A 20,952-nucleotide genomic window follows, 5' to 3' on the forward strand; every position below is an offset into this window, starting at 1 on the left:
ATTCATCACTAGCGAGCTTGAAAGAAACAGGAGAGGCGATCAATACAGGAAATTATACACAGAAAGGTAACAGTTTAACGGCAAACGCCTGAATCTGACAGATAAAGGTCTATCTGTCGACACAAAAAGTTCCCGTATGTAAAATGTTTACGCCCACCTATAATTTTTTTCTACAGCATCTTTGAGAATGATGTTCCGTTCTGTAGGAAATTAAAACATTAAATTAAATAAAACACAGAATAGTTAGTGTAGAAAACAAATTAAAAGATATATTTGCACATGACTGGTTATGCATGATACTCTGGCAATGTGCGCAATGTCCTTTAATCCAAGATTGAAAATTAGTTTGTTTCCTACGTCAAAATGGCGGATTCCAATGTTTACATTTTTCCATCAATTTGAGAGCTGACACAAATTCGTATCCAATCATTAATTTGCATATTATGTACAGTGTAGGGTAGCTTATCCAATGGGATTTACTGTTACAGAGTGGTTATACGTTACCATCCATCGTTACAAAAGTGGGATGTGTTTTGTGTGTATAGCTGAAGAATGTTTGTGTATTCAATTTTACAGTAAAAAATCAATGTTATCTTCATTATATTTCCATGCATACACAATTCATAACAGCAAATGCATTTATAAAACTTTTGAGGTTAACAGACATGTTTAACTGTCTGCTTTAGCAAAAATTCGTGCAAATAAACCTGATAGGTCGTTTTGAATCAAGCACAGCAGACAAACACGTGGTCGATCATTGATTTTTGTTCACCTAAATTGCAAGTTGTTGTTACTAAATACTTAGAAATAACCACAATTGTGTTATTATCGTTTCACAGCAGATAGAATGAATTATAAAATTGCATTTAATACTTTCAAGAGTTCAGTGGCGGATCCAGAACTTTTCATTTAGGGGGGGGGGGGGGGGGTGAGGGGGGGGGGGGGGCGCTGACTGACCTAAAAGGGGGGGGCGCCCAAGTCATGCTTTAGTGATCCCCTATAGAATCAACCAAATTTTTCCCACAAAGGGGGGGGGGGACGCCCCCCCTCCCCCTGGATACGCATTGCCTAAGAAATAGGTCTAACTAGGTTCAGGGACTTCCTTTACTAGGTCCTTATTAAAAAAAAATGAGGTTGTAATGATGTAAATTACCACATTTACATTACAGCATTTTTTTGCATTTGATATTTTTCGTATACATGTATGTACAAAGAGAACAAAAGAGTATATATGAACAAACATGGGTTTAATTCCCACCCTAGGCATTAATTTTAATTATACTTATAGGTTGGAGCAAATAGGACAGATTGCAATAAACCTTAATGTGTCTAAAAATGCTGTTTGATGTGGCCAAGTCCTCAACATCCTTTTTTCTAAGTATACAGCAGCTAAGGATTAGTAAGGGAACACTTTATATGTTGTCTTGTCTTTTATGTCTCTCTTATTTCCTTATTTATATTATTATATTTCTTATATTCTCATGTACATAAGCTAAAAAGCTACAATTCCTCATTTTCCTCATCTGCCTGAAAACAATGAAATGTATTCATTGTTGATGTCTGTAAAGTGACGTACAACTGTTAACAGACATGACACACACATTATTTGGACTCTAGTGGATAGTTTTTAGTCTGTTATCTCATTGGCAATCATACCACATCTCTTTATTTTAGTACAGGTTAAGTATCTAAAGTACTAAGTGACTAACAAACATTAAATCATTTGAAAGAAAAATTCTGCAATGATTTCAGTTTACATATATCAACAATAAAATTGTGTCATTATGTTTATAAAGACCACTGTAATTGTGAACTGCCATGAGTGTCTTATGCAAAATTAATAAGTTCCCTAATGAGTTCTCTGCTAATGAATAGTATATAGATGTTAAAAAAACCCCAAAATGTATGTACTGATTCAAGACTAATATTTTGGGCTATTAATTCAAAAATAATTGATGTTTTTTAATTAATTGAATAACAACTTATTGCAATAATCATGATGATACAAAGTAGCATTCTGATAAGTGATACATATATAACTTTATACAGCTACTTTTTTGAAATTGTAATGTATGTCATAAAAAAAGAGATTTTTGGTAAAAGTTAGCAAAATTGCAACATACAACCACATTCATGACATATAGGCCTAGGAAACTTCAATTTTTAAGCGCAGAGATTGACAAGCTAAGTCATGACTGTAAATTCAGAAATTATCATGAGGTTTTTATTAAAGTAAATAATGCGATTAAATTGTTTATCACAATAGAAAGAACTTGCATTCTGATTTGATACTATGAGATTTTTTCTGATATTAGAATAATAAATATCTCATTGTTGTCCATTCTTCAAAAAATGTCGCCCCACTAATAAAATTATCTGTTTTTAATATGATGGTTTTGACCTCATTTTCATAGTTCAGTGACTACTAGAAGAATTATTTGCTATGTTGATTCTCTATTATAAGTAATAAGATAACGATTTTTGTATGTGTGCAACTAGTAAGGTCATAATGCCAGTCTTACAGTTCTCATTTGACCTCGTCAACATTTCATGGATAATTCACAAAGTTAAGTTTCCTAGTTCAAGTCCATATCTCAGATATGATAGCAAATTATATTATGTGTACTATATTGTAAGGTGAACATATTTGTCTGGCAGGTATTATATAAACACTTGTCATTTATCCATAATCCAACACAACTTGAGGTCATCCGATGTTCAGTACTTCAGTACTTTGATTTTATGTCAACAATTTCTCTCTCTCTCTCTCTTATAGTTTTCATGAGTGTGGTCTAAATTAAAATCGGTAGATTTTTTTAAATTATTTGCCAAAATGTAGTTAATTCTTTTTTGAAAAACATAATAAAAAGTTTGACTCAACAGTATATTAAGCGCAACATAGAAAACCAAAGGCTGAGCAACACGAAACCCTAAAAAAGGGGTAAGCAGATCCTGTTTCATATGTGGCACCCGTTACTTGGCGATTTAGCAAATAAAGAAGGAATGTGTTATAATTTTCGAGGAACTCCCAAAAAACATGAATTATAGGGTGTCAAATCGATGAACGAGCTTACAATAGGCTCCTTTTCATAAAAAAAAAATTGATTTGAACAGCCCTTTTTGTGAGGAGGTCTTTTAATGTCAATATTAACTTAATCATTGAACTTTTACTGACTTGAAAACCGTCAAAAACATAAGAAAAGTACACAAAAAGCACTCGCAGAAACCTAATTCCCCTAAATTGGACGAGTCTCAATATGTTCACCTAAAATGATAGTTAAACAGTTCTCAGACTGATATATACAATTAACAATTACCAAATTGCAACGGAAACGGACCGATTAAATGGCAGTACATCATTCAATTATTCATTTATTATATTTTGCTTAGCATAAAAATAACACCAAATGATAGTTTTACAAAATTAGAGGGTAAATTTATATTTTTGAATCCAACTTTTCAAAATAACGATTTCTTATTTAATAAATGAGGCATTCAAAACCCTATACATACCTCATTTATAATTGACCAATGAATATTCTGCGCAACAACTTCTTGTTATATATACATGATATATATTTCATGTTTTTAATCTGTCAGTAATCATGAAACAGACCAGACCTAAGAACAGTAAGTAAATTCTTCCATCTATTAGCTTTTTAAACAGCTTGCTTCAGAACTTTTAATCGAACAGACCTAGATGCATAAGGTCCTTCACAATATTCATCCGGTAAATGTTCATTCCTTTTTGATTCTGTAATTTTCCTACACTACGTTACATGTGAATGCAAAATAATAAGTGTTGTCTGTTCAGTCCAATTAATTAATAGATCTTGCTTTGTTTGTTTTTTTAAATAAAAACTATGCATGCTAACTTCAATGAATAAAATCGTATTAAAAAGCATAAATGTGACATCTATAGCATCAACTAGGTTTCACTGACGCGATCAAAACGTGTTAAGGTGACATATATTCGTAAGTTCGATGTATTATATGAAAACAAACTCTTTTATTTTAGTCCGTTATTCCCATTTTATGTTCAACTGAAGCAAAACACCTGAAAAAACTTTTACCTTTCTTAGTTTTATCCTTGCCTGACAAAACATCTTGTTATAAATCGTATTAAAACAGTAGATAAGAACCATAGTAAAAAAATATTTAAAACTTTTTTTATAAGCAGTCAGTTATGTAATAAAATGAAGGAAAAAAAACCACAAAAAAAACATAAAAATTTAAATGGAAATAGTACATTATAGCAATTTACAAGATCTTGTCTTTGAGTGCTAAGTACATGGAACAATTTATGAAGTTGATTGATTGTTGTTTGCTTTACGTCCAGTGGCAAAAATTTCATGCATCCTCATGACTATAACACATAAAGTCTTTATATACAATACTCAATAGGTAGGTCGTGCAATAGGAAGTCGACAGTGAGGTTGGACGTGAAACTTTAAAATACCACTGGAAAATGAGGGTATATTGAATGAGGACAGAAATTTAGACTTGCAACAGCTGGCCACATTCGGACCCCTCAAATAATTTGTGCAAGAGTTTTTAATTTGCCGAGAGCGTTGATCCCTGAAATCTACACTAAAGTCGATCATCGATGTTTACGTGTAGTTTACAATATCATTTCCCACATTTAATTTAGGTTAGATACTTTTAGCTCGCTTTAGTAACTGTGAGAAGTCTGTGAAACTGTATTGTTTATTGTACTTGTGGTTTTGGTATATTATGTACTACCGCTCTACTGGTTGGTCTCATGTGAAGGTGTTCTCCTCGAGAGCGGGAGGTCGTTTGTTCGAATCCCGACCGGTCCAAACAAAGACGTTAAATTAATATTGGTTATTTCAACGCTTAACACGTGACATCATAGAGTAGGAGCACAGGTTGGTCGGCTCAGAGTCGGAAATGTGTCTGGGTCGGGTGACTTTTCTTCCTACGAACTAATATCTTGGGAACTTACGTGTAAAAAGACCGACTCAGCGTGTCAGTCTAGTAAAAGGCGGGGTTAATACTCGTATTGTATTTACATGTTATCGTCCTGAATATTCTTTTTATTTGCCGCTGGTCGTCATTCATTCTCATCATTTATTTCACCGTTTTATTATACAGTGAAGTGTTTTTCTTTTACTGGTTTATATTACAACTTCTTAAATTTTCACCGATCAAAATTAAAATAGGGCAGGTGAAATTTTTCAACCAGAGACTAGTGATTGTTGGGATATCTTTGACGGTAAATAGTATTAAATCAAATGTGACTTTTGGGATATATAATATTTGACGGTAATTATTATTGAGTTAACTCCGTATAACTATTATTAAGTCATTAGGCGGTTTTCACTGATTATTTTTCTGTATACGGATCTTTCTATCTACAAGTTTATTAATACACTCAGGCACCATTGTGTGCAACAAGAGCAACATAATATAGAATACAAAATAATAAATTGGTCAATTAATATTTCAAATAAAAAACAACGCAACCCTTTTATCACTACGGGTGAAAAAGAGGTTTTCAGTATTTGTGAAATAAGTTCAGGATAGTACTTATGGTACTAGCGTAGAATAAAATTTTAAAGATAGATTATTAATATAAAAAAAAGACTGAAAGTTGACTATAAATGTTTTGATATGTCTGTGTATTTGTGTTGCTCTCGCATTAATGTACAGTATATCTTTATCACCTTTTATTCAAAATCAAATGATTCACTTGGGTACAGAAATATTGACATCTCGAGACCTCTCCCGTCCCACAGTATTGTGATAGCCTGTTATTTTATGTATTTGTATATTTTTATATTCTTAGTACTTGATATTAATATATATTTGAATAAAGTTATATTGTTAGCTTATTAATTAAATTTTGTAATTAAGGATTAGCATTGTGTATTATTCTATTTGAACTTGGTGACATAGACTATTGACGGACGAATTCTCATCTCATGTTTTGGTTAAGTCTGATTTCACTGTAGTTAGTACTTTATTTTCACGGTTGATTTGAGCGCTATCGTACATTTCTTCTATTGGTCAGTACTTTTGGCGGTTTAATTCCTTTGTTCTTGATCTTATGGGAAGACATCTTGTGGTCAACACCTATATATTTACCTGTCTGCAATTTAACAACTTAAAGAAATTAATATCTTAAATAACAATTCTGTGATTGGAAAGTTTCTTATATAAGGTCAATCTTTTTCTTTATTAATTTTGCAATAACTGTCCAATAGTTCACATTTTTACACGTATGCATGTTTAGATTGAATGTCGAGAACGAGTGTTAAATTTTATAACAAAAGAGATCGTAAATGTATTTAAAACATAAGAAGGGTAGAATTTTACGATCAGATATAATAATACTTCATTAAAATTGAGAATGGAAATGGGGAATGTGTCAAAGAGACAACAACCCGAGTAACCTATTTAAATCTGGTATTATAATTTGAAGATAAAACTTTACGTATAAAATTGAATGAATGCACGTATCGAGCTGCCCGGTATGAATGCCGTATTTTTTAAAGGTTAATCGAATTAAAGTAAATATATTTTAGAGCTTGAAGACCCATTGATGGCCTTCGGCTGTTGTCTGCTCTATGGTCGGGTTGTTGTCTCTTTGACACATTCCCCATTTCCTTTCTCAATTTTATCTAGGTTTAATATTGATTTTTATAGTAAACATGAGTTTGTACTATAAACAATAAATAATGCTTAACAGAGATTTATAATAATCATTTTTCTTATACAGGTATATTTAAACCTTTCCAAAGATGTAGTGTTTGTTTATATAATGGTTTATATGGAAATGTGCCACTTGCACGATATGTGAGGTAAGCTAAGTGTATTTGTATTCTTGATTCGCTTAGCTTTAGTTTTTAATTTTTGCTTTGCTATATTGTTACTTTTTGTGCTTATTTGCTTTTTGATTTAACCAACCACACAGTTTACGTTTCTGTGTAGTTTATGTTACCAACACAAGTAATATTTATAATAGACATTGGTATGAGACAGCATATGAGAACATGTAATATAATATCTAAGTCTAATTGGAATAACTGTAATTGCGACAAGTAATGGCTATTGTATCCACAGTATATATGTTTGTGACTAGATACATAAGTATACAGCTAAATAAGTTTGCATGATAATGAATTACGAACATTAGTTTTAATTTTGTCTATCTGTAACTTATAAGTACATTTATATTTTACAGGGCTGTATTTACATATTCATATAGTTACTTCGTTTCGTCTGAATAAAAGTTACAGAACCCTAGATTGCAGTTATTTCTTTTATTACTAAAAGCCTGAGGAAAACCGACTTTTACATTGGCGCCCAACGTAGTTAGGAAGCTTTAATCAGCGACGAAGTAGAAACCAAGAATATATTCTGAACTGACAACGACAGTGAATCCATACGGAAAAATTACATACGCAATACCGGAAACTGATCAGTGACGTATATCAACATAACCGGTTCATGAACTAGGACGACGAAGAACACATTTTTAGATTCATCTTGATCAACAAACATTATTGCTGGATTTATTGAACATATTAGTTTTATAGTCAGTTCATATATACTTATAATTAATTGCCTGATAATATACATTGTATAAATCTAGTTGTGTAGCATTTATCGTATGTAGAGACTTTAAAATAAGTGAAATTGGTGTTTGAAAAATTTGTCCAATTTTTATTTTGTAAACATTACACACCGAAAAACGTTAGCATTACTGACACTGAGTTAACATAAAACTCGATTGAATACAGTGTCTGGTATTGAGATTTAATTCATATTTAGACATTTACTTTGAGACTTTGTACTTTGTTGATACTTGACCCCCCCCCCCCCCCCCATAAAAAAGACCATACTTATAGGTATAAGGTCAAGGTCAACCGGAAGTACACTTGATAAAGCTGTCTAGCATACACCACATGTAAACAAACACATTTATTTATACACAGAGAGTGACATACATTTAGAATTGGTATTTTGCATTGAATATTATACACATTGATTGTGTTTGAAATATTTATGTCACATTAAAGCAAAACCAGACTTTGTTAATTTACGCATCCACTTTGATAAGTGAATAAAGTCCAACTTTGTTTAACACACATACATACATACATAGGGTTCTTAGATATTGATTAATATTAACAAAAATAAATTCAGACAGATTTTGTGAATTTTTTGTTGTCGTGTGTATATGATATTTTTTGTGTGTGACTTTGTTTATTATCATTGTGTCATTTGTGTTTTATGTTGATTGTGCATAGTCCTATGTAGTATATAGTTGTTTACATGTATTAGTGTTGTATACTGTACATTGTATTGTGTTGATTGTGTATATTTGTTTGTGAATTTAAAATTTCAGATTTGATTTAAAATTTAAATTTTAATTTTCAATTTAAATTTAGAAACATCAGATAAATTTATCATACAAGTTAAACATTTAAATAGTAACTTAATATATTAAAGTTAAAATGTGTACGCATAGTAGTTAAACTTTTTTGAGTGTTAAGTTGCATGTTCCTTTATAACAGGTAGTCCTTTAACAACTGCACCACCTATCCATACTCCTAAACCTTAACTATTGCATTTAATACACATACATCCATTTCAACTTCTGATTTTTTTTCCTGATTCTCTTGACTGTATTGTTTTCAGGATAGGATAGTTCTTAGGATTTTGATTCTGATTTAAGTTGACATTTGAGACTTAGACTTACATTGACAATTTGATTTGATATTCAGAGTAACATAGTAAGTATTGTTGTTTCATAGTTTTAGATTGTGAACGTAAAAGATTCACATATCTATTACACACTTTTGTAGGTAGAAGCAGATTATTTATATTATTATTTGGTAGGTACATTTGATAAATTGTATATATATATAGTATATTTTGATACACTGGGATTGAGATTAGATCTTTTTGATATTTGGTATATAGATTTTTTTTTATATTTGGTATACACATACACACTGATATGGCCAAGAAGGGAGGAACCGAGGAGGTCCCTATTAAACAACCTACTACTCCATTAGTTGAGAATCCAACACCTGCACTACATGAGATCATGGAAGCATTTGCCAAGACAGGAGTCAAACCAAAGGCTGATACACCTGAGGACCTAACTAAATGGATGATAGACTACCTAAAATCTACTGGAGCCATCAAGTTAGAACAGGTTAATTCAGAGCTGGTATTAACATCTCCACCTAAGGCACCACCAAAGGAAAAATCCAACAAAGTAGTAATGACACACCCACCAAGGATTTCCAACTTTTCTGGAAATGAACCTAAGTCAGGGGACACCACCTATGAGTTATGGAAGCAGGAAGTAAAATTGCTGATGAAACAGTCATATGAGAAGGAAGCCATCTTGAATGCTGTTCGAAGGTCACTAAGAGGGGAAGCTGGATATGCAGTCATGCGACTAGATTTAGATGCATCAGTTGAGGAAGTCATTGATAAGCTAGACTCTATTTATGGGAATGTCGACAAGAATGAAGAACTTTTGGCAGAGTTTTATGGATCACGCCAAAAAGAAGATGAAACTGTCACAAGCTGGAGTTGCCGTCTAGAATCACTCATGGGACAGGCAGAAGAGAGAGGAATTGTTGGAAGACAGGATGTAGATGGTATGCTTCACTCCATGTTGTGGACTGGTCTGAGAACATCACTCAAGGACATCGCAGGACACAAGTATGACACCATCAAGGAATTTGATTCACTGAGAGTTGCATTTCACCAGATTGAGAATGATCACTTGCACTGAGAAGTATTAAGCAAGTCTTTCAAGCCACAAACCAGTAAAGCTGCAATTGAACAATCTGATGTCGAGGATATCAAAGGAATGATACAGCAGATGACAACTAGAATGGACAGTTATGAAAATAAATTGTACCAACAAGAACCTCCCTGGCAACAACAACCATCCACATGGCAACAACCTACCTGGCAACCAAAGCCTTGGCAACAACACTGGCAACCAGGATGGCAACAACAGAGATGTAGAGGATTTGGTAGAGGACAAGGACACCAACAGACACATGATGAACCTCAGAGTTGGAGATGTGGACAAACTGGGCATTATAAAAGAGGTTGTGCTGTAAGAGCAGGAAGAATTTAAACGGCAAGAAGTCTATGAAGGGGGAGCATCCATATTGAATTTGTATTGAAGGCTTAGAAACACCTGCACTTCTTGATACTGGTTCCACCGTCTCAACTATCAGCGAATCTTTTTACAGGGAACATTTAACAACACCATTGAACAACATAACAACACTATTAGATATTGAATATGCTGATGGCCAGAAACTACCATACTTAGGCTACGTAGAAGCAGATCTACAAATACCAGGATATAAACAGATACCCTAATCTATCCTGTTAGTTACACCAGACAGTCGATACAATCAGCAAGTACCATTATTACTAGAAACCAACACTCTGACATACTTTATGGAATCTCTCAGGAAGGACTTTCGAGAAAGATTTTTACAGACTAGTTAGCTGACTACATCCTGGTATCTCACATTCAGATGTATACTACTACAAAAAAATGTAACTAAATAAAACACAACAACATCTTAGGTCTTATAAATAATGCAGAAGTTCAAAAGATCATTGTACCACCGAACACTACCATCACATTATCTGGATATGTTGACAAGGAAGTTCCATACCATACTACACCAGCTATGCTCCATCCTTGCAACTTAGCCAAAGATTCGGAAGACTTTGATGTTGAACCATCTTTGATTACATACCTACATCAACAGAACGGAACAGTTACTGTTACCATAGAGAATTTGACAACAAGAACATTGAGTATACCACCGAAGGCAATAGTATGTGAATTACAACCAGTCCAACTAGAACCTTCACCAAGTTTACCATCTGAAAAGGAAATTACTAACATCATGGAGAAGATAAAGATTACACAGAGCACATTAACAGATGAACAACTAGATGCAGGAGTTCAACTTCTACGCTCGTACATGGACATCTTCTCCAAGACTGATGAGGACGTAGGTCGTACAGATATTGTGAAACATCGCATCGATATGACAGATGAAAGACCTTTTAAGCAACGATACAGAAGAATTCCTCCATCAGCATATGAAGAAGTTAGAGATCATCTTCGACAACTGACACATGCAGGGATCATTAGTCCATCAAAGAGTCCATTTGCCTCCAATGTAGTTCTCGCCAGAAAGAAGGACAACAGTCTACGCCTGTGTGTTGATTATCGTCAGCTCAAGAATAGGACGAAAAAAGATAGTTATAGTTTGCCGAGGATTGAAGACCTGCTTGATTGTCTCTCCGGAAGTACCCTTTTCAGTGTTGTTGATATGAAGTCCGGGTATCATCAGGTGGAGCTGTGCGAACCACAAAAGGAAAGGACTGCATTGACAGTAGGACCTCTAGGCTTCTATGAGTACAACAGAATGCCATTTGGACTCACCAACAGTCCCGCCACCTACCAAAGACTCATGGAAGACTGTCTAGCTGATTACCACCTTAGAATATGCTGTGTGTTCATTGATGATGTGATTATCTTTGGGAAGACATACGAGTAACATCTTAACAACTTGCAACTGGTAATGGACCGCATAAGAAAGGCGAACCTGAAGCTGGCACCCAAGAAGTGTTCTTTCTTCCAACGCAAAGTAAAGTTCCTTGGACACAATGTTTCAGCGGATGGAGTGGAAGTGGATCCAGAAAAGACCGAGAAAGTCATGGCTTGGCCTACACCAACATCACCTGAAGATGTTCGACGTTTTTTGGGATTAGCTGGATACTACAGACGCTTCATTAAGAACTTCAGTCAGATCAGCAGACCATTGACAGAATTGATGCCAATTACATCAGGTAGGAAAGGACAGAAGAAGAAGAAACAACCACAGAAGGAATGGCATTGGGGAGAACAACAGGACCAAGCATTCAGGAAACTGAAAGAACTGCTAACATCAGCTCCGGTATTAAGTTACCCTGACAACAGTTTGCAGTACGAACTTCACACAGATGCGTCTGTTTTTGGACTTGGTGCTGTACTTTACCAGGAACAACATGGAGAGAAACACGTCATCTGTTATGCCAGTAGAGGGCTAACCAAAGCCGAGAAGAATTATCCGGCTCACAAGATGGAGTTCCTGGCTTTGAAGTGGGCAATTACAGACAAGTTTAAGGATTACCTGTATGGACCAGCGCATTTTACAGTGATGACTGACAACAATCCTTTGACGTATGTCCTCACTACTGCCAAACTGGATGCCACAGGACACAGATGGTTAGCCGATCTTGCAACCTATAACTTTGACATCAAGTCTAGGGAGAAACAATTCTGATGCTGACGCTTTAAGCAGACTTCCCAAGGACATAATAGAGATCAACACCGATACCATAAGAGCCATCTGTAATTCAATAACATCAGTACCTTATGCAGAATGTTTAGCAGTCAATCCAGATGTACTGCAAGATGACAACAATCTGAATGGAACATCTACATCAGATATCTTAGACTGGAAGAGAGCCCAAAGACAAGAAACAGTTGTTAGTCACTGGATTGATATGATACAGAAACAACAGAAACCAGAGAAAGGCGACGCCATACTTAAGAGGCAGTTCCATCATCTGAAGATCATAGATGCGTATTATATCGACAGGTTACTATCAACGATGAAGTTAAACAACAGCTAGTACTTCCAGCAGCACATGTTTCTACATCACTTTAGGCACTGCACAACGACATGGGACACCCTGGCAAAGACCGTACATTGTCATTATTGAGAGACAGATTTTACTGGCCTGGTATAGCCAAGGATGTTGAAGAAAGGATAGCACATTGTGGAAGGTGCATTTGAAGAAAGACACTTCCAAACCAGAGAGCTCCACAAGTCAGTATTGAGACAACAACACCACTAAAGCTAGTGTGTATGAACTACCTTACTTAAGAGCCATCCAAAGGAGGTCAACAACACATCCTGGTCATAACAGATCACTTCACCAGATTTACTCAAGCCATTCCCACCAAGAACCAAACAGCAAAAACAAAAGCTGAAGCCTTCTATCAACATTTCATAGTGCATTATGGAATACCCGACCGGATACATTCAGACCAAGGGGCTTACTTCGAATCCAAGATCATAAAGGAGTTGTGCAGTATGACAGGGATGACCAAGTCACGTACCACCAGTTATCATCCGATGGGGAACGGGATGTGCGAAAGGTTCAACCGAACTCTACTTAACATGCTGGGGACACTTCAACCAGACAAGAAGAAGAACTGGAAAGCTTATGTAGGACCACTTGTCCACGCATACAACTGTACCAAGCATGAGTCTACTGGATTTGCACTATATTACCTTATGTTTGGAAGAGATCCCAGACTTCCAGTGGATGTAGCATTTGGTATACGAAAAGAGACAGGATCCAATTACATCAACGACCTTAGAGAACGGTTGGAATTTGCGCACAACTTAGCTACTGAAGCGTCGAAAAAAGCACAACTGAAACAAAAGAAGAACTATGACACCAGAGTAAAGGGAGATTTAGTCCTGATGAAGATAGTTACATTTGAAGGCAAACACAAATTATCAGAAAAGTGGGAGCAGAATCCGTATGTTGTACTTGAACAACCGAATCTGGACATACCAGTCTTCACAGTGAGAAAGGAGAATGGAGAAGGACGTAAGAGGAACCTCCATAGAAACTTGCTGTTGCCAGTGGGTCACCTTGTAGAACCAACTAAGCCAGTACCTAAACCAAGAAAACGAACCAAGGACTAACCACCGAAACCTGCACCTAGAATATGCAAGAAACCGACAGCCAATTATTCGGAATCATCTGATGATGAGGATATTATAGATGTGCTATTGGAACCATTAGTTGAGGATGACAGTGATTCAACCATCACTTCAGATATTCCTCAGCCAGTTGTTATTCCAACAAGCAACGTGGATACAAAAGATGATTCTGAATCTGAAGGGGACGCCCACTCTCATGACACCATTGGGACAGATTCAGATATCAGCGACAGAAGGCCTTCACAAGAGGTGACCAGTGACAATCAAGAGGATATTTCTGACAGTTCGTCATCATCGTAATCATCGTCACCTGTGAGTATTCGTCGGTCAACCAGAACAAAGAAAGCACCTGCTTGGATGACGTCAGGAAAATATGAGCTTTCTAAGAGTGCAAGTCATACCACCACTGCAGATTGGTTTCAGAGGGTTCAATTCCTTTCATCTTTGGCAGACCCTCATCTGTTTTCATGGAAAACAGGCAGAAGCAGCACAGGCCATTATTGATATCATTTCAACAGCAACCACACACAGGAAATGACGGGACGTCATTTCACTGCTGGGGTGAGTATGTGATAGCCTGTTATTTATGTATTTTGTATATTTTTATATTCTTAGTACTTGATATTAATATATATTTGAATAAAGTTATATTGTTAGCTTATTAATTACATTTTGTAATTAAGGATTAGCATTGTGTATTATTCTATTTGAACTTGGTGACATAGACTATTGACGGACGAATTCTCATCTCATGTTTTGGTTAAGTCTGATTTCACTGTAGTTAGTACTTTATTTTCACGGTTGATTTGAGCGCTATCGTACATTTCTTCTATTGGTAAGTACTTTTGGCGGTTTTATTCCTTTGTTCTAGATCTTATGGGAAGACATCTTGTGGTCAACACCTATATATTTACCTGTCTGCAATTTAACAACTTAAAGAAATTAATATCCTAAATAATAATTCTGTGATTGGAAAGTTTCTTATATAAGGCCAGTCTTTTTCTTTATTAATTTTGCAATAACTGTCCAATAGTTCACATTTTTACACGTATGCATGTTTAGATTGAATGTCGAGAACGAGTGTTAAATTTTATAACAAAAGAGATCGTAAATGTATTTAAAACATAAGAAGGGTAGAATTTTAAGATCAGATATAATAATACTTCATTAACCTATTTAAATCTGGTATAATAAATTTGAAGATAAATCTTTACGTATAAAATTGAATGAATGCACGTATCGAGCTGCCCGGTATGAATGCTGTAATTTTTAAAGGTTAATCGAATTAAAGTAAATATATCTTAGAGCTTGAAGATCCATTGGTGGCCTTCGGTTGTTGTCTGCTCTATGGTCGAGTTGTTGTCTCTTTGACACATTCCCCATTTCCATTCTCAATTTTATCTAGATTTAATATTGATTTTTATAGTAAACATGAGTTTGTACTATAAACAATAAATAATGCTTAACAGATATTTATTATAATCATTTTTCTTATACAGGTATATTTAAACCTTACCAAAGATGTAGTGTTTGTTTATATAATGGTTTATATGGAAATGTGCCACTTGCACGATATGTGAGGTAAGCTAAGTGTATTTGTATTCTTGATTCGCTTAGCTTTAGTTTTTAATATTTGCTTTGCTATATTGTTACTTTTTGTGCTTATTTGCTTTTTGATTTAACCAAGCACGCAGCTTACGTTTTTGTGTAGTTTATGTTACCAACACAAGTAATATTTATAATAGACATTGGTATGAGACAGCATATGAGAACATGTAATATAATATCTAAAAGTCTAATTGGTATAACTGTAATTGAGACAAGTAATGGCTATTGTATCCACAGTATATATTTTTGTGACTAGATACATAAGTATTCAGCTAAATAAGTTTGCATGATAATGAAATAAGAACATTAGTTTTAATTATTACTTAGTAAACAGATTTATCTATCTGTAACTTATAAGTACATTTATATTTTACAGGGCTGTATTTACATATTCATATAGTTACTTCGTTTCGTCTGAATAAAAGTTACAGAACCCTAGATTGCAGTTATTCCTTTTATTACTAAAAGCCTGAGGAAAACGGCTTTTACAGTATACCCTTGCTGAATGGGTGCGTTCGTTTGGCTTATCGGATATATAAATACGCAGTTTTGTCCCATCGAAATAGGAATGTATATCCGATTCCTGGTGTAGTGAGAAATTCACGCTATCTATACGTTAAAAAACATTAGGGGGGAAAACGATCTGCGCACGAGTTGAATGATCGAAATGTGTAATCAACAAGAAAGGTTAGCTAAATCTTTTCAAATAAGTCGCATGGCTGATTTTAACACATTTTTGCGACTTTTGCTAGGACAATTGTAGATGAAAAAAAAAATATAACGAAACCGATTAGCAAAACAATATCTAAAAAATAAATAAATGCAACGCCCAAAATAAGTTGAATCCTTTAATGAATTGTTGTCAACATTTTTAATCCATTTTTGCTTTTATGTCAATTATTATACCAGTCTGAGATATAAACAAACTTGAAACAGCAAATGTTGACACGTAGACGAGACAGCCGTCATTGTTCGCTTCAATATATGAGTTATTGGCACTCAATGAAAATCGTTTTTTTTTTCTGTTCTTATCCCCTCTACTATTAGTTTTCAGTGGCGGATCCAGAACTTTTCATAAGGGGGGGGGGGGGGGAGGGGAGGGGGGGCGCTGACTGACCTAAGGGGGGCCCGCTCCAGTCATGCTTCAGTGATTTCCTATATAATCAACCAAATTTTTCCCACGAAAAGGGGGGCCCGGGCCCTCCTGGATCCGCCTATGGTTTTGCTAAAGGATACAATGTAAACCCTGATGTATACCACGACGACGTTTTTGTAATGTTTAAAAAAAAGATTAAATGCAAAGAGAAAAATGATGGAAGAATTCATACTTCAATAAAAATGAAATTTAAAAATTGGAAAACTGTTTGAGACGATTATTTATTGATTTATTGATTGTTGGTTGCTTATTAACGTCCGGTGGCAAATATTTCATGAATTTTCAGGACGAAAACAAGTAAACAATAAATACAATAGGTAGGTTTTGTAATAATAGAGGCCATCTGGGATAATGGTCGGGGAAATTTGGACTGCCAATGGACAATGAGGATATATTGGATAGGGACAGAAATTTTGCCTTGCAACAGGCCATCTACGGACCCCTCAAAGAGTTGTTGCAAGGGTTCTTAACGTGCAAAGAGCGTGGCACTTTCTGTACACGAGGCATCGGATTTAACGTCCCCAATCTGACCGGACATGGTTGCAAACTTGATACATCCCGCACAGCAAAATGGACGCCCCACTTTGGCAAGCGTTTTACTGCCGGTCCCCAGTCGCCCTTTGGTGACGATTGTTTACTGAAACCAAATGATTATACGTCACTAAATGAAGCTGATAAATTAATTGCTTCTTTTATGTCCAGTGGCAAAATTGTCATGCATTTTTACGACGAGATGCAAAGTGGATCAACATGAGGCAAATGATTACAATTTTAAAGTGGCACTTTTTACAATAAGGCAGAGCGTTCGCTAGAAGTAAAACGTATGCCGTAATAGAATACAGTTGAATCATGATCGAAGTCGTAAGCTAAGCTATTAGCCCTCCTTCTCTCTTTTTTCTACACGGTAGACGAATGCCAAAAAACAAAACGTCATGAATTAACAAACAATAACGGCCACTATAAATAAATGAGATATGGACTTTTTTATGTAAATAAATTACTATTGCAGCCAACATCTCTCGGTTCGGGACAGGTTAGTATTTCCACCGATTGATTATTGAATGGAGATATTAAAGCAACCAAAAGCACTTTGAATCAAAAATTTTCTAAAATGTAAATTATGGTATTTTGCTGGGTGTTATTTCCCGATCCTATTTCGGACCCCCTGATTTTAAGAGGGCGTATCTAATTAGTCATGCCCTATTAACTTTTAGTAAATTGAACCACAACTTAAAGACCTACACCGGGTATTTAAGTTCGAGGTACAATAAGGAGACAATAGAAATCCTTTGTGAAATGAGATCGTCACAGGTATCTTAGATAATTATTTTGCGTTGAATAACAATGAAAAATGCACGAGCAGGTTTGTAAGGTGTTTTAAATCAACAGGTTGCATGATAGACCTATCGTAATATCACAATGATATAACATCGTACTATCTCAGCTCAACATTTATAAATAACAAGTCAGCACCATACATTTTAGCGATTCATTTTATTTGTTATCATAGCTATCGAAGTGGATGACTGAGCAGTATCCATATGCAACTAACATCATGCAACGTCAACTTCACATGATGTACTTTAAACCCAACGTTACGTGTGTTTGGCATATCATCACAACATCGTGACTTATCATTATACTATCACGACTAAAGCACTTGTCATTGCAAGTCATTGCGCAGATTCAACTTAGCATATTGTAATTTAGAGTTAGCATTTTGATGACTCAATTCAACATCACGCGGTCTTAACTTTACATTTTAAGCTTCAGCATACCGTTTTGTAAATCTCAAATATATGACAGATGAGGCTTTCCATATAAACGTTTTTAACCCAGTTTAATGTTCTTGTCCCGTATAAAATTCGGAAACTTCATTCAGGTGGTTCCATTTTATAACATCTTAATATTTGGTCTTGGTATTGCTGTTAGAACTATTGACATTGTGTCTAGATTGTTACGGATAAAAAGTTGGACATATTAGTTAGTTTATCACGCCCATTGATACGGTTGTGTTATTTATAAATTAAAACAGTACTAAATTGCTATATAGTTATAAATACTTATGGTCATATATCATGTCGATATTCATACTTTGGCATTGCACAAAGTTAGTTTTTCTCAAACTGTTTATGAAGTCTTTACACTAAATTCTTGGATGTGTACTGATTAATATTTATTTCTGGAAAACATGATTTATTTATTAGTTGTGATTGGCTTTGAGCTAGATTTCAGTAATAACGAGTACTTTTATATCGGTACTTGATATCATTAGGATGTTAATAAGTTGATTTTGTGATTTGTGTCGATCTAATGAGTCAGGCCTTTTCCAACAGATGTTTATAGTTTTCTTATGTTATGCTGTTACATCACTCTACCAGTTTAAGGAAGATTTGGGCGACCGCAAACATGTTTATGCCTGCCACATCTTCTTTTTTATATTAGACTGAGGAATTTTCTATTTCCTCAATATTTCAGTGGACATAAAATTGAAAATGGAAATGGGGAATATGCCAAAGAGACAACAACCCGACCAATGAGCAGACAACAGCCGAAGGCTACCAATGGGTCTTCAATGCAGCGAGAAAATCCCGCACCCGGAGGTGGTCCTCAAATAAAATTGTGTGCTAGTTCAGTGAAAAAGGACGTCACACTAAACTCCAAAACATATAAATGAACTAAAATTAAAAAACATACAAGACTAACAAAGGCCAGTTACTCTTGCTCTTTAACACCACATGTTTGCCAAAACAACTACAAATGTCTAGTAATAAAAAAAAAGAAGATGTAGTATGATTGCCAATGAGACAACTCTCCACAAGAGACCAAATGACACAGAAATTAACAACTACAGGTCAACGTACGGCCTTCACCAATGAGTAAAACCCTTGCCGCATAGTCAGCTATTAAGGCCCCAAAATGACAAATGTAAAACAATTCAAACGAGAAAAGTAACGGCCTGATTTATGTACAAAATAATGTACGTAAAACAAATACATGTATGTTATACAGCAACAAACGACAATCACTGAAGTACAGGCCCCTGACTTGGGACAAGCACATACAGAATGTGACGGGGTTAAACTAGTTTGAAGGCGCGCCAACCCTCTAACATGGGACAGTGGTGAAACAGTACAACATAAGAACAAACTATAAAGATCAGTTGAAAAGGGCTTAACTCGTCAGATCGATACAAAGAAGTACGCTATAACCCTTCTAATGATCAAACTCACGACCACACGCACTATACACGAGAACGCTACTGCTAAAAAACAAGGGCAGTTTAAAGAAACTGACGACAACGTGTTGAGTCTCAGAGTAAGTATCTGGCAGCTAGCTATGGATCTTCACGGGGCATTTTGAATCTATTTAAACTTTATATTGTCATAACGCACATAAACGTGTAGATCTCGAATAATTTTACAACAGTAGTCAAGATTAATCGGGGAAATATAGCCCTTTAGTTCAGTTTTCTGTAATGACAAGTTTACAGAAAGCAAAACAGCTTTATTATTTTCTGAGATAATTTGACGAAAATTTTATATTGTAGTATGGATAACGCATGTATATTGTCGCAATACATAAATGCAAAGTATAATATAAAGTATAATGTGCATTTCAAAATTTAGTACCAAAGCATACTAGGTCTGTTATAACACAATCAAAATAGATACTTACAAATAGTCATCATGACAGAATTAGGCATATAATGTATCAGTCTTTTGGACACGAACTCATTTTTTAGAATTGTTAAAAAAGAAAAAAAAAGAAAAAAAAAAAAATACAATTATTATTTTCATTGTCTAAATCTTACCTTTCCAAAAGAAAAATATATTTAAAAATTTTCAATTAAGTACAACTGTAAGGGCACGTGTAACTTAATTTGAGTCTGGTCAGGAAGAAGTGCAAAAAAAAAACCCTTTGTATTGATGTCCGTTTCAATTTCTAATCATCCCAACTAAAAGACTATGTAGATAATGATTTCTCAAAAAAGAAGCCAAAATTCTCGATAAATGAATAAACTCATCATATATACCAGGCTTTAAATGTTGTATGCCAGACGCACGAACGTTTACATATTACTGAAATGTCAAAAAACTATATGATATAATAAGAAATAAATTATCTGTATCATAATAAGCGAAATAGCAAAACATATATGCAAATAGGATAACAAATAAATCATTTCTGATGACTCTAAACAAGATATATATATATGTATTACATAATAGGAAAAAAGTTTCTGACAGTTAAAAAATATTAAAAATGAATAAAAAAATTAAAAGAAAATTAATACGAACTGTATTTAGATAAAGATTTATAATATAACTTTTTATATTATCTTCATTTACTACACACGTTGGTTTTTGCTTT

At 34.7% G+C, this 20,952-nt stretch overlaps 1 long non-coding RNA gene across 1 annotated transcript; it reads left to right on the forward strand.

Annotated features, from left to right (window-relative positions):
- The first annotated feature begins 7,474 nt into the window (after nucleotides 1-7,474).
- LOC127718880 (uncharacterized) lies at nucleotides 7,475-15,860 on the forward strand. The gene is made up of 2 exons (XR_007989994.1): nucleotides 7,475-7,561; nucleotides 15,314-15,860. It is a non-coding gene; the product is annotated as an uncharacterized LOC127718880 (long non-coding RNA).
- Nucleotides 15,861-20,952: the final 5,092 nt, after the last annotated feature.

Source organism: Mytilus californianus, unplaced genomic scaffold (assembly GCF_021869535.1).
Source record: "Mytilus californianus isolate M0D057914Y unplaced genomic scaffold, xbMytCali1.0.p SCAF_1, whole genome shotgun sequence".
Lineage (NCBI taxonomy): Eukaryota > Metazoa > Mollusca > Bivalvia > Mytilida > Mytilidae > Mytilus > Mytilus californianus.